Here is a 16,177-nt window from a genome sequence, read left to right as displayed (position 1 = left end):
AATTTGTGCAGATGACATAACCAATGTTAAAGTCATTGCAATATTCATCAACAATAATATTAGACTTAACTAGTGAAATTGGTATAGGAGGGGGGTGTTTAAAATTTCTCAGCCCAATCAGGAAGAGAATGACGTGGTTAAGTTTCAGTCAATGATCTGAAACAATGTAAAAACATAGAGCTTCATTTCTGCAAATTGGCACTGAACGAAACAAGATCACGCTTTTCAGCTACAGTGGCAAAATAACGCTCAGAATTTTGGAAGTTGGTCAGTTGGGATGAGAACTTTTCAGCACCCCCTCGTAAGCAGGACTGCTGGGCATGATAGACCTCTGGTCTGACCCAGCAGAGGCACTGCTTATGTTCTTAAGTCAATCTCATGGAGTTTCCTTTTAGGAAATTATCCAAATATTTTTTAAACCCAGCCAAGCTAACTGCTTTTACTACATTCTCAGACAATGAATTCCAGAGTTTAATGATACATTAAGTGAAGGAATTTTTTATTTTTTTTTTTTTTTTGGGGGGGGGGTTAAAATCACTTTTAGAAAATGAAAAAACAACCTATTCATTCTCTCTTTCAAGTTTCCAAGTTTATTAAGGATTTTCTATCTTGCCCAATGGGCAAACCTTCTGGGTAGCTCCCAATCTAATTACAGGTTAGGGAATAGGTAGACACAAGGATGTGATAGTGAGGGTAAGAGGGTAAACTAAATACAATATAGGAAAGATGGTAAGGTAAAGAACATAAGTGGGAGCCATAATATCTTCAGGACCCACATCTGACATGCTGAAAAGGCATAAAACACAACTAATAAAGTGCTTAGGAATAAGCGTCTTTGAATTAAAAAATAAAAGATTTTGAGATCTGACTTGAATTTATTCAGGGATGTTTGAAGCCGTCATTATGGGAAGGGAGTTCCACAGTTCTGGGCACTGAACTGAGAAAGCTAAGGGGCATATTCTATAAATGTAGGAGGCGGTAGGCATCCTGTCTAACCAGTTAATTGGGTGCACATTTTCTGTAAAAATCTTGAGGCAGGCCACCTACACTGTAGGTGTCTATCACAGGTGTAAGGAGGTGCCTAGGGAAGCTTAAACTCACCCAAGGCTGGACATGGGCTTAGTTACACCCAGACATAGCCTTAGGCAAGCTTAAGCAGTCCTAGGCATCTCCCTAGGGCCTTGACAGGTGTCTGAAATATAGGCCAGCTAAAGGTAGGCTACTAAACTGATCACGGCAAGGAACTCCCTGTTGCGATCAGCAGAGCAGCCATAGCAGCGAATCTACTCCTGCAATGTCAGGCAGCAGAAGGGATGCCCACTCCCTCCTGCCACCCCCCCAAACATCAACATCCAAGACATCCCCCAGCAGGAGAAGTGCCCAATTCCTGCTGCCAGAACCCCCTGAAACATCACCCACCCAACTACGATAGGCAGAAGGGATGCCCACTCTCTCCTGCCAGAACACTCCCTCCTAAACACCTCCTCCACCCAGTGACCACCCCTTCACTCACTGAACCCCTCCACACACTCGGCAATCCCCCTAAGGGGAGACCATCACCCCCAACTCCCCCCATACCTTACAAACAGAAGGGTCAGCTGGAAGGAGGAATACACCTTCTGGCCGGCAGGCCTGCCACTGGAAAATGGCGGGCCTTCACCTTCTCGGTGCATTCTCGGATGCACCGGGGAGGAGTCTTAGGCCTCCTTCCTCCCTCTTGCATGGTTTTGTAAAAGGGGGAGGCTAGTGCAGAAAATAAATACTAAGGGCTCCTTTTATCAAGGTGCGCTACGGGGGTTAGCGCGTCGGACATTTCATCACGCACTAACCCCCACGGCAAGTCAAAAATCTTATCAATGGAGGTGTTAGTGACTAGCGCAGCAGGCGGTTGAATGCGCAGTATTCCGCACATTAACCGCCTACCGCACCTTGATAAAAGGAGCCCTAAGCTCCTAATTTCCTTGCTTTGCCTCTAAATCCATCCCCCATTGCCACCCACTTTTATACTCCTAAATGTAAACGTTTAATGGAATTTTGAACATAATTTTAGGATTTGTAAATTTTTAAAGAAGCCAATTTAGGAGCAAAAGAATAAAGCCCTAGAATTAACTGGGGTTGACTAACGTGGGTCTGGAATCTCACCTTACCAGCCCCCACAGTACGGTAAAGGAAGCTGGTAATTGATAAGCTGAGGTTTTGACTTGAGCAGCAAGAATTTGGGCAGCATTCTGTTTGTGTGTGCAAGACAATATTTTTTTGTTTTAAAGTAGTATTTTTCTGTGGTAATTTTAATTTGATATATTTTCAGATAGTTTTGTTTCTGTGGATAGCTGAGGAGTAGCTTACAGGGAAATTCTAAGCACTAATTCCCCCCCCCACCCCTTTTACAAAGCCACGGCAGTAGCTGCTGTGTGGCAAACACTCCAGTACCAATTAAATCCCTATGGGTGTCAGATCAGTTACCGCGGCTTTGTAAAAGAAGTCCTCAGTTAGGCACTTTTCAGGTTGAATAAATATTTTTATCCAATGACTGGGATAAGATCGTACAGTCAGATCATTGTATGTTAAATTTTACAATTACCGTATTTTCTCGCATATAACGCGCGCGTTATACGTGGTTTTTACAAACCGTGTATACCCTTGCGTGTTATACGCGTGAGCGCGTTGTACAAAATTTTTTTTACATAGTTTCCCCCCCCCCAACGCCCGATTCATCACCTGGAAGGAGTGCTCGCACTCCCACCCTGAAGGACCACTCGCACCCCCACCCGAAGGACCGCTCGCACCCCCACAGCCTCCCCCCTCCCCCATGGAGAAGCTGCCTACCTTGTTTCCGGATGCCAGCCCAGCTGCTTCCTCTGCCGGTGGTCCTGCCCCTTCTCAGAGCCCTGTGCTGTGCTGCTTCCTCTTCAGGCGGTCCCACCCTTTCTCTGACGGAAGAAAAAGCAGCGCAGCAGGGCTCAGAGAAGGGGCGGGACCGCCGGCAGAGGAAACAGCTGGGCTCGCTGGCATCCGGAAACAAGGTAGACAGCTTCTCCATGGGGGAGGGGGGGAGGCTGTGGGGGTGCGAGCGGTCCTTCGGGTGGGGGTGCGAGCGGTCCTTCGGGGTGGGAGTGCGAGCGCTCCTTCGGGGTGGGGGTGCGAACGGTCCTTCAGGGTGGGGGTGCGGGTGCATGAAAGCGGTCCTTCGGGGTGGGGGTGCGAGCGGTCCTGCGGGGGGGGTGAATCGGATGTCGGGGGGGCATCAGGCTTTCAGGGTAGGGACAGGACTTCAAGGGGGAAAGGAGAGTCGGGGCGGGCGAAAAGAGAGTCGGGGTCTCCAGAGGAGAGTCGGGGCAGGCGAAAGGAGAGTCGGGCAGCATGCGCGGTATACGGGTGTGCGCGGTATATAAAAATTTCTGTACATAAATTTGTGTTTTTCGCGCGCTATACCCGTGTGCGCGTTTTACACGGGTGCGTGTTATCTACGTGAAAATACGGTAATTGGAAAGAAAGATGTTCAACCTATAATAATGAAATGAAACAAGAAGGGTAGTCAAGAGGTAAAATAGATCAAACTTTATTTTGGCAGAAAGTTATGGACTTTTATAAGTTAGAGAACTCAAGTACTCATATAATAAGAACATGGAATTCAGTGTATAAATTTTAGATGGAAATGGCTCCATTTTTTTGGTCAAAGCAACTATACTTTTGATATGCAAACTAGAGTTTTGGGCATTCAATTAGATCAGTGGTTCCCAAACCCTGACCTGGGGGACCCCCAGCCAGTCGGGTTTTCAAGATATCCCTAATGAATATGCATGAGAGAGATTTACATACCTGTCGCTTCCATTATATGCTAATCTCTCTCATGCATATTCATTAGGGATATCTTGAAAACCCGACTGGCTGGGGGTCCCCCAGGACAGGGTTTGGGAACCACTGAATTAGATAATACATTAAGTATGAAACATGAAGTTAATTTACCCCTACCCCTTTTACTAAACTGTGATAGCAGTTATTAGCGGAGGGAGCAGCCCTGAATGCTTCACGCTGCTCCTGATGCTCATAGAGTTCCTATGAAAGTTGGGGGGCAGCATGGAGCATTCAGCGTGGCTCCCTGTGCTAATAACCACTATTGTGGTTAAGTAAAAGGGGGAAGGGGGTTTGGTTAGCAAAAAAAAAAAAATCTTTTTTTTTTTCTTCTAAGGAAATTATGAGTGGTTTGGAAATATTTTGGTGTCAGATTTTGCGCTTGTGGTTCAATTGCTCATTCTTTCACCGATAGATTACTGTAATACTGTTTATCCAGGTTGCATTAAAGTATTTTTGAAAATATTACAAACCATACAGAATACGGCAGTTAGGGCACATATTTCTATTTCTAAATATGATAGATTTAATATTTTATTAAATTGCACTTGTCACCAGTAATTGCATAGATTTCTTTCAAGTTTTGCATTACAATTTTTAATATTCTATAAGACCAGGTAAAACATTACTTAGGTGAATTGATATCATTAAGAGGGGCTGCTGAAACCAACCAAGAAGAGAATAACAGAGAGCCATGAAACGTATGTTATTCCACACTTTTCTTGACACTTTTCATTTCAATGATATGAAATGAAAAGTATCAAGAAAAGTGTAAAGTAACTTGTAAGTTTCATGGCTCCACATCATTCTCTTCTTGGTTGGGGTGAAAACATTTCCGCGAATCCTCGTATTATCAGGGAGACCAAATCCCTCTTCTATTAAACTGCGCTAGCAGTTTTTAGCGCAGAGAGCCGAGCTGAATGGCCTGCGCTGCTCCTGATGCTCATAGGAACTCTATGAGCATCAGGAGCAGCGCGGGCCATGCAGCGTGGCTCCCCGCACTAGAAAACTGCTAGCGCATTTTAATAGAAGAGGCCCCAAGTCATGCTGTATGGAAACAATTTTATCTTCAATTTCCCTCACCAAAGACAATTAGACTATTTTTTCAATGGAAGGTTTTTAAAAAAAATCAGGCTCCTTTAATTTGGAGTGATATTTCTATTAATATACAGTTTTTATAAAAACAATTTAAGGACATCACAAACAAAAGAAAATAATAACACAATCCCCCTCTTTTATGAATGCATAGTATGGGTTTTAGTGCCAGCAGTGGCAGAAACTGCTCCGATGCTCATGAGCTTCAGAGTAGTTATCGCTGCTGCTGGCACTAAAACCCTTGCTATGAATTCATAAAAGAGGGGGAATACTAGAAAAAGATATGTCATTGGGTGTTGCAACATATAATCCAAACTAAATATAATAACATTTATTCTTTGAAATTAAGTAAGCAATCTCATACTTTCCTAAATTTTTTCAGACTATCACACTTGATTGCATACATTTTTTCATACTTACTATACATACATAACATGTTCCACCATATATTATATTCCAATTTAGAAAATTGTTTCATTGTTATCATTATTAAGTTTTATAATTATTGTGTTTTATAAGAATTTAATGTAGATTTTAACCCGAAACTCCCCAAGATTAGATCATCTTGATAGGCGGTATATAAAAACCTAATAAACTTGAAACTTGAAACTGGATCTGGTAAGTTAATGGTTCTGATATAGAAAGCAATGTTGAAATTGTTGACTAAACTTTACTCCAATAAGAAGCCACATAAGTACATTTAAAAAGCATATGTTCCATTGTACCAATTGCATCCTGACAAGACCAATAGAATTTTCCCTTGGCAGTATCTATTTTTGATAATTTAATCGGGATCCGTAGCGCCTTAAGCATTAAGAAGAATGAAGATTGCATTAAACCTGCTGAATGTAATGAAGTGGTTGTTGATTTCCATATTAGGTCCCATTGAGACTGCCAAGTTCCCTGAATTCCCTTGGGTATCTTACATACATTTAACTCCACACACTTGCGCCTTTACAGTTTGATAATGAAGAACAAAGTGATATACAATCCGGTTGCTCCTTTTGTATTTTGATTTGAGGGCGAGCTGATTTAATACAGTGTAGAAGTTGGATCCACCTATAATATTACTGTTCAGGTAGCCCATATATTTCTACAAGATCCAAAAATAGTATCCAATCATGTTGATACATTTACTGTCTGATTTACCAAATACCAGCTGTTTTCCAAATCTTCCAATCTATAATCGACCCTTGTATTTTATATATTGGATTGTTCCATATTGGAGCCCAGGATTTTCATTCCATTTAAGATTGACAGTTTTTTCCAGTTCTTGAAAAGCAGATTTAGTAGCAGTGATCACCAGATTCCTACCCAGATAAATGGTATCAGCCATAATGGTGTCTTGAATACTATTTCCTCATACTTAATCCAAGCAGGCAATAATGTTTGTGATTCCATCAATATCCATTTTGAACTTTGCCTAAGGATAAAGGCCAGATGATATTTGTAAAAACCAGGAAAGTTATCACCTCCCCAATCCATATCACACTTTAGTTTTTTTAGACTTATCTTAGGAGGTTTATTGTTCCATAGAAACTTTGTAAGTAAACTTTACATCTTATGATATATTGATCTTTCTAATAAGATACGCAGCATACTAAGGATATAATTAATTACAGGCATAATTATCATCTTGATTGTGTCTATTCTTCCCCACCATGACAGCCTAAGAGGCAACCAGCGTGTTGTCACCTTGTTTATGTGATCACACATGTATGTGACATTGTATGTCATTGTTTTTTCAACCGCTGGTCCAAAATAAATGCCCAGGCAATTGAAATATATTGTTATCTGCCATGAACTCGTAAGGGCTTTGACAGACTATAAGTCAGAATGTAATGTAATGTACCCAGCTTTTGGTGTGGAAATGCATATTAATGGATGCAAGGTGCCAAAATGGGACAGAAACAGCAGATCAGTGAGGAAATATGTGCCCAGTTATAATATAAGAACATAAGAACATAAGAACTGCCATCTCCGGATCAGACCCATGGTCCATCTAGTCCGGCTATCCGCACACGCGGAGGCCCTATCCGGTATATACCTGATGTAGTTTTAGTCACCCATAACCCTCTATGCCTCTCGTAAGGAGATGCGCATCTAATTTGCCTATGAATCCTAACACAGTGGATTCATTAATAGCCTCCTTTGGGAGAGCATTCCAGGCGTCCACCACTCGCTGTGTGAAGCAGAACTTCCTGACATTTGTCCTGGACTTGTCCCCCCTTAGCTTCAAACCATGTCCTCTTGTCCGTGACACGTTGGACAATGTAAATAATTTATTTTCCTTCTCTATTTTATCGATGCCTTTCAGTATTTTGAACGTCCCACCTATGGGGGAAAATTTCTATGAAAGGCACCTAAAGATAGACACCTAACTTAATTTAACAAGCTCATAATTGAAAAAAAAATTAATTAATTGGGAGATAGGCACCTATATTCTTAAGTGTGATTCTACAAAGATAAGCACCTATTGCATGGCGCCTAGTGGTTCCTAACTACAAAGTAGGAATGTTTAGGGATAGAGAAGGACTGAGGTGCCTCTAGGTATGATTCGCTAAAGGATTTAGGTGCCTATAATTTTTTTTATTTTTTATTTATATATTCAATTTTTCTATACCGTTCTCCCAGGGGAGTTCAGAACGGTTTTACATGAATTTATTCAGGTACTCAAGCATTATTCCCTGTCTGTCCCAGCAGGCTCACAATCTATCTAATGTACCCGGGGCAATGGGGGGATTAAGTGACTTGCCCAGGGTCACAAGGAACAGCGTGGGTTTGAACCCACAACCCCAGGGTGCTGAGGCTGTAGCTTTAACCACTGCGCCACACACTCCCCTTAATGTAGGCCTTTAACAACCTGGCCTACATTACAGGCACCTAAGTTTTAAGTTAGATGCAATTCTGTAATAGGCACTTAAGTGTGATTGACAAGAGATAGAATCCTATATTATAGGTGCCTATCTTTTTAGACACAATTTATAGAATTTTCCACCTAAGTGTATCCATATGTAACTGGAAAGGGGCAGTCCAATGGGAGGGGTATGGACGAGTCAGAGACATTCTGGAAAACTATGCAAAGCATTATAGAATGCCACAAATGCATGTCCTATTTATTCATCTTTCACTTCAGATATAATTAATCATTACTAATGGACCTCAGAACCACCCACCTCCATCCGTTATTAGTGAAATTCTAAACGGAGAGTTATTGAGTGTATATCTCCTCACTGGTCCAGGTTTTAGTATCTTTTGTAAAAGTTTGTTAATCTTTTCAATTTTTAAATGTTTAAGTATGTTCTTATCTTTTCAATAATACAGCGGTAGGACCCGACATGTTTCGCTTCCGCTTCGTCGGGTATCCATGCTATGAAAAAATATAACTCATATCAGTAAAGTCGTATAATACTGTTATTATCCTACTGTTGGAGGCTTAATACGGTGGAACCGATGGGTTTAAACATGGAAATTGAGTGGTCAACATTGTATTGATTTATCCAGGTTTGGTTTTGGAGTGTTCCCCTTTAAATTCAGACTCTGGTTGGGATTTAAATATGTAGTAGAGCATGCAAGGGGGTTGGTCTCATGTAACAAGCTCTTTAAATAGGGTTAGCAGAGACGCCGCCACCATCTTACAGATTAACTTTAGAGCGGGGTGGATGCTAACGGTTATGGTGAGTAAGGGATATAAAGTATAAGTGCAAGTTGATTTCACAGTAGGATAATAACAGTATTGTACGACTTTACTGATATGAGTTATATTTTTTCATAGCATGGATCCCTGACGAAGCGGAAGCGAAACATGTCGGGTCCTACCGCTGTATTATTGAAAAGATAAGTACATACTTAAACATTTAAAAATTGAAAAGATTAACAAACTTTTACAAAAGATACTAAAACCTGGACAAGTGAGGAGATATACACTCAATAACTCCCCGTTTAGAATTTCACTAATAACGGATGGAGGTGGGTGGTTCTGAGGTCCATTAGTAATGATTAATTATATCTGAAGTGAAAGATGAATAAATAGTACATATTGAGGAGGATTCTTGGGACAGAGGTTGAAGAGAGACAGATTGTGTTTCACTCCCAAGATTAAACGTACAGCCTATCATCAGTGTTGTCACAAATGCATGTCCAACATCTACACCAGGATTTATGAGTACACATGGTTCTAGCTGGTGTAAGTCCTTGTGCCAAAAGCTGGGCATGGAATTCAGTGACTATTGCTATTCTATAAAGAGCACTCTTCTTGGTGTGCCCTTCAAACAGGACTGGTCCACTATTTACTAAATCTGACCCTTATTGAATAGAGCAGCTGACTGAGATCCAGGGCAAAGAACCCAGTATTGCTGGTTTAAATCCAACTGCAGTTCTTTGTAATTTGTTTTGATTGGCTTAAGAATAAAGAAAGAGGTTATACCTTGTCTGGTTTTTCTAGCACTGTTTGATGTGCTCAGAAAGCTTTCTGATATAGATATAGATATCTGTCTATAGATATAGATATACAGTAGATAAGCTTGAAATCCTTTGGTGGACCTCAGAGCTATCTTGTTTTCACACTGCAGCCTTTTACCTGATAAAGGTCAGAAACCACTGTTTTAGATTGTTACCTATGCATCCTGAATTATTTTATTTATTAGGTTTTAAGTTTCAGAACAAGTTTTTTTCTTTGACAAATGTCCATGGGGTGTTCAGAAGCCTGTTCCCAGTTTGAATATTAATTTTCTAATTTTATTCATTGGCTAGTAAAAATGGAATATGGTAATGATAAAATTATATACTATTTAGATGATTTTCAGATTTGTGGGTCCTGTGAAGAGTAATGTCTGTGCACATTAGATTGACACTTTTGATCACAGCTGACAGTGGGCCATCTTTTGTGACCCATGACCCATCAGACCCATCATACCTTTGATCCATATCTATGATCCATGGTGCATTTTCCCGACTCCAGGCGCAGTGTCAGCAGATAAGGCTACAATTTACGAATATAGGCCTCTTGCTAAATGTTTTATTTTTATTTATTTTTTATGATTACTGTATGCCGTTTCCATTTATTCTTAAATGGCAGAAAGTCACGCATCACAATTGTAATGTTCACACCACTACTACATCTAAGTTGTGTGTCGTGTGACTGCGACTGCAATAACAAAGACTATAACATGTACTGTCTGCCTGAGCCAGTCTCTGTTCCAAAATCACTTGATCAGCTTATTTTTTTGTACCCCTATGGCATGATTGAAATATCCTCAACAATTTCAGGATACATGCTACTGCGTTGTGACATAATTATGTGTTGAGCTTTGAATACGCTGAAGTGTCTCTCACATTCATTTGAAGATGCCGTCTAGCAATGTCTGATAACAACTGAAATATCTTGCAATGGAGACCCCATCACTTCAGCGCGTCAAAGTGATGTTCAGGTGGGTTCACTTCTCTATCGTAATCTCTCGTGTCATCGTCAACTCTCTGTTCCATTGTGCACCTGGATACTTGGCTCATATTACTGACACTATAGGCTCCTTTTACGAAGGTGCGCTAGGGCCTTAACGCGTGGAATAGTGCGCGCTAAATTGCCGCGTGTGCTAGCCGCTACCGCCTCCTTTTGAGCAGGCGGTAGATTTTTGGCTAGCGTGCGCTATAGGGTGTGCTAATCTGGTGCATGCGATAAAACCGCTAGCGCACCTTCATAAAAGGAGCCCTATATGTATGCAATAAACACAAGTGCTATACGTATATGATAAATATAAAGTGCTATGTTTCACCCAGTGAATAGGTAAAATACAGCACTTTACATTCCCTGACAAAGCCATAGGTGAAACGGGTCTCCGTCGGGAATTACAAGATAAGTGCTTGCTTAAATTGCTTCATAGATAATTTGTATAGAGGCTGTTTGAAATTGACTTCCCTTGAACTAAAGATTGTTCTGTTTGATTTGGAGGTTTTTTGCCCATGATAGAAACTAGTCCTGCTTAGTGTTTGCAATTCAGTTATAATGCTGTGCCCATTGGGACTTTTGAAGCTTTTTCCTCTAATATTTGTATAAATGAGTGTATTTTGACTTTTACCATTTCTACATTTTAGTCATTTGCGAAGAATGCATAAACACCATTTTTTTTCTCCCAATTTCTTATTTGGAGAGACAGGGTCAGATTTTTGTCTTTTATTAGCTGAATCAGATGCAAAAGCAGTTTTGTTTCATGCTCATTTGCTGCAGGACAATCGTTACCATGGCTTTGTAAAAGGAGCCCTTAGTTGTGGTCCTATATTTGCCTAGGGTTTATTTGTGTTCTGTATGTGTGACCAAGACCAGGTGTTCTAGTAGGAATGAATGTTGAGAAGTGTTATTGACCCCAAGTAGGAAGATATTTGTCAGTCCTCCTTTAGCCTTTTTGGACTCAAAACAGCCTTGACTTAAAAATTAGTGAAGACTATTGTGCTAAGGAGTTAACTATGATGGTTCGGGGATTAATTGTTTAGTCCTTTGGGATATGTTATTATGGGAACAATCATTGTCTTCTTTATTACAAGTGAGGCATTGACTTGCTCAGCCTCATATTATGCTGTTTACATTTTGGGAGTAATGATTTATGTATTGTTATGGGTGTGGACATCGGAATGCAGATGAAGACAGTATGTTATAGATTTCAAGTCAATTTTTGAAAACTCATTTAATTTGGTCTAATATCATTCCCAGAAGAGTTTGATGTGGTACACAGAAGGTGAAGGCAATTGATCATTTAAGGAAATGAATTCTAAGATTGCAAAACTAGTAATGTCTGGTGGTGTTGGGAAACAAAACATCCACTACAATAGGGCTAGACTAACTATCTTATTTTAAATCTTTTTTTATATACAAGATAGCCAAAAGTGCTAATACCATAAAGGAGCTCAGATCTCCACCTGAGTAATTTAACGTAATGGGGTTTTATTCTTCATAATTTCCGGTATAGCATTATTAACAAATTTTCATAAATATATTTTTTCTTTAGTTATGTTCAATAAGTTAAATAACTTAAGGCTCCTTTTACGACGGTGGGCTAGCATTTTTAGTGTACGCACTGGATTAGCGCGCGCTAGCCAAAAAACTACCATCTGCTCATGAGGAGGCGGTAGCGGCTAGTGCACGCAGCATTTTAACGCATGCTATTCCGCGCGTTAAGGCCCTAACGCGCCTTCGTAAAAGGAGCCCTTAGTTTTTTAGCAGGTTAGTCCCCTTGCTGACGCATTTTGCATGACTTTATCAAGGACGGGGGAGCTTAAGTTTATCTTTGCCTATTTTATTCTGCCACTGACAATTGCCAGTGGCAGAATAGAGCTTACAAAACAGCTCTTAATTAATGAAACCTCAGAATTCATTCAGCCAACAACTCAGTGGCGTTGAAGAGTTTGTGAATGTGTCAAGGTTGAAGGAGGACAAATTATGAATCAACCAAGAAAAAACAAAACATTATGCAAATGTACAAGCAGTCTCCGGGTTATAAACAAGTTATGTTTTAAAAGCAGTTCTTAAGTCGGATTTGTATGTAAGTCGGAACATGCATACATATGGTTCTAAGCCTAATGGCAGTTAGTCGAATGCCTGTCAAAGTATAATGCATATTTTACCTTTCTATGTTTACTGGTACTGCAATTGTATGGAGATCAGCTGATAAGAATCATAACATATTGTATGAGAGAGAATCTATGTGTATGTATGTGCAATATACAGTCTGAGAAAAACATTAAAGAAACAGTCCTTAAAATAGTTTAAATAGAAAGAAAACATAGGAAAAGAAAACTTACTTTCATTCAATCAATGTCTTGCATACCAGAAGAGGCGTTTGTGATGTGACATCATGGTAATATTATTTGGATGATAAAGATGATGGAGAGATGGCTACTGTTGAAGATTGGCCTGGTGCTGTAGAGTCATGCTTTGATAATGATGCTAAAGAATCAGGGTTTATTTCTGAAGAGCAAGGGGCTCATAATCAAAACTTAAACACATCTAAAAATATGCCAAGTCGGCATTTGGATGACCTAAAAGACAGGTTGTCCAAGTGCCGATAATTAATCAAACCAAATTTTTAGACGTATCCAGGGACTTTTTAGGCCTTTGAATGCTGCTGTGAGCCCAGAGCAAAAAGGGGTGTATTTGGAGGAGTGGTTAGGGCGGTATTTGGGTGGGATGTGGGCCGACCTAGACTTAGTCGTCCTGCAGGGATAATCAAATGTTTCACAAGACTTCCTGGATGAAACACAAAGGATCTCGAGTCAGAAAATAATGGTATATACTGAAGAACTAAGGCCAGTACTGGGCAGACTTGCATAGTCTGTTTCCCATATATGGCCATTTGGTTGAGGATGGGCTGGGGATGGCTTCGATGACTGGGATGGTTTAGATGGGCTGGAGTGAACTTTGATGGAGACTTCAGAAGATGGAACCTAAGCACAGTACCGGGCAGAGCTTTGGGTTCTGGCCCAGAAATAGCTAAGAAGAAGAAAAATTTAAATTAAATTGGCCATTTAAAGAGAGGGTAAGGTTGGGCAGACTGGATGGACCATTCAGATCTTTATCTGTTGCCATGTTACTATATGCTAGTGTTTTTAGTGCACGCAGGAAATTACCACATACTACGCATTAAGGTCTAGCATATGCGGCAATGTAGCACACACTATTCCATGCGTTAAAGCCCTAGCGCTTCTTAGTAAAAGGAGCCCTATGTTTTCTGATAACATAAAGGGGTCCTTTTACTAAACTGCACTAAAAAGTGCTTTCCCACATTCTGAGACCACTTTTAACATAGCTATAAAATAGCTGCATTTTCCATTCTCGGAATAAATGGCCTCTCACTAATTTCCAAATTAGTGTGTGGCCGTTAGCGCATGAGCCCTTATCACAACCTGTTTTCTAGGCAGTAGGAGCTCTTACTCCAATCACACGCTAATCAGCACACCTACTCTCTACCTCAAACACCCCCCATGCTAAAGAATTGCACAAAAGGAGCCGAGAATCTGTATCTAACGATCCAGATACTGTGGGGAGAGAATTGTGAATGATATGTTCCAGCTGTAGCACAGTGTTTTCAGTATTTGAATTTTGTTTCCTTGTTATCTAGTGAAGCAATAGATCAATTCATTTTATTCACCCAATAAATCACATTTTTTAACAAGAACAGCTGTAGTAACTGTTATTTTTGGAAGTGAGTGGGAAAGAGGTGAGTACACTTTCCTGGCTAGGACCTTAAAGAGGCATTCTTTCCCTTGCACCTCAGGACTCACTAACCAAAAATACGCTACAGCCCCTAGCAATTCCTGTCCACTACTCATAGCAGAGTTGTTAGTTATGCCAAATTTACTGTAAGTATCCTTTATTTATAGGAATCAATGGGAATAGAGGAAAAAGAAAAGGCAAGGTTTCAGGAAAGAACTCAGCACAAGAACATAAGAATAGCCTTACTGGGTCAGACCAATAATCCATCAAGACCAATAACCCGTTCTCACGGTGGCTAAATCAGATCACTAATACCTGGCCCAAACCCAAAGAGTAGAAATATTCCATACTACCGATCCAGGGCAAACAGTGGCTTCCCCCATGTCTTTCTCAATAACAGACTATGGACTTTTTGTCCAGGAAATTGTCCATACCTTTCTTAAAACCAGCTACACTATCCGCTCTTACCACAACCTCTGGCAATGCGTTCCAGAGCTTAACTATTCTCTGAGTGAAAAAAAAAATTCCTCCAATTGGTTTTAAAAGTATTTCCCTGTAACTTCATCGCGTGTCCCTTAGTCTTTGTAATTTTTGATGGAGTGAAAAATCGATCCACTTGTACCCATTCTACTCCACTCAGGATTTTGTAGACTTCAATCATATCTCCCCTCAGCCATCTCTTTTACAAGCTGAAGAGCCCTAACCTTTTTAGTCTTTCCTCATACAAGAGGAGTTCCATCCCCTTTATCATCTTGGTTGCTCTTCTTTGAATATTTCAAGCTCCACTATATCTTTCTTGAGATAAGGAGACCAGAATTGAACGTAATACTCCAGATGAGGTTGCACCATGGAGCGATACAGGGGCAATATAACATTCTTAGTTTTGTTAACCATCCATTTTTAAATATTTCCTAGCATCCTGTTTGCTTTTTTGGCCACCACCGCCGCACATTGGGCAGAAGGTTTCATGGTATTGTCTACGATGACACCCAGATCCTTTTCTTGGGCGCTAACCCCAAGGTGGACTCTGGCATTCAGTAACTGTGATTCGGGTTATTCTTGCCAATGTGCATCACTTTGCATTTGTCCACGTTAAATTTCATCTGCTACTTGGATGCCCAGTCTTCCAATGTCCTAAAGTCCACCTGCAATTTTTCACAATCTGCATGCATTTTAACAACTTTGATCAGTTTAGTGTCATCTGCAAATTTAATCACCTCACTTTTCATTCCAATTTCCAGATCATTTATAAATAAGTTAAATAGCACCGGTCCCAGTACAGAGCCCAGTGGCACTCCACTATTTACTCTCCTCCATTGAAAAAAATGACCATTTAATCCTACCCTCTATTTTCTATCCAATAACCAATTCCTAATCCACAACTGATCTTTGCCACATATCCCATGACTCTTTAATTTTCTCAGGATCCTTTCATGAGGAACTTTATCAAAAGCTTTCTGAAATTCTAGCTACACTACTTCAACCAGCTCACCTTTATCCACATGTTTATTCACACCTTCAAAGAAGTCAAGCTAATTGGTGAGGCAGGATCTCCCTCGGTTGAACCCATGCTGACTCCATCTAATTAAATCATGTTTGTCTATGTGTTCCACAATTTTATTTTTTATAATTGTTTCCACCATTTTGCCTGGCACTGAAGTGAGGCTGTAATTTCCCAGATCTCTCCTGGAGCCCTTTTAAAAAATTGGTGTAACATTGGCCACCCTTCAATCTTCAGGTACTACAGACAATTTTATTGACAGGTTACAGATCACTAACAGCAAGTCAGCAATTTCATGTTTGAGTTATTTTAGTACCCTGAGATATATATAATCCATTTCAGGTGATGTATCACTTTTAAATTTCTCGATTTGGCTTAGTACATCTTCCAGATTCACAGAGATTTCTTTCAGTTCCTCTGCATCATCACCTTGAAAACCATTTCCGCTTCAGGTAGATCTCTTACATTTTCCTCCATAAAGACCTAAGCAAATAATTAATTCAGTGTCCGCTTTGGCCTTATCTACC

The 16,177-nt window shown here is 40.3% G+C and overlaps 1 long non-coding RNA gene across 1 annotated transcript in view; it reads left to right on the top strand.

Annotated features, from left to right (window-relative positions):
- The window catches only part of LOC117356563, a 70,634-nt gene that overhangs the window by 12,969 nt on the left and 41,488 nt on the right, over window positions 1-16,177 (top strand). The window contains exon 2 of the long non-coding RNA XR_004538669.1: window positions 10,294-10,376. This is a non-coding gene — a long non-coding RNA (uncharacterized LOC117356563). The remainder of the gene's footprint in view (window positions 1-10,293; window positions 10,377-16,177) is intronic.

Source organism: Geotrypetes seraphini, chromosome 3 (assembly GCF_902459505.1).
Source record: "Geotrypetes seraphini chromosome 3, aGeoSer1.1, whole genome shotgun sequence".
NCBI lineage: Eukaryota > Metazoa > Chordata > Amphibia > Gymnophiona > Dermophiidae > Geotrypetes > Geotrypetes seraphini.
This window is presented reverse-complemented; position numbering and strand designations above follow the sequence as displayed.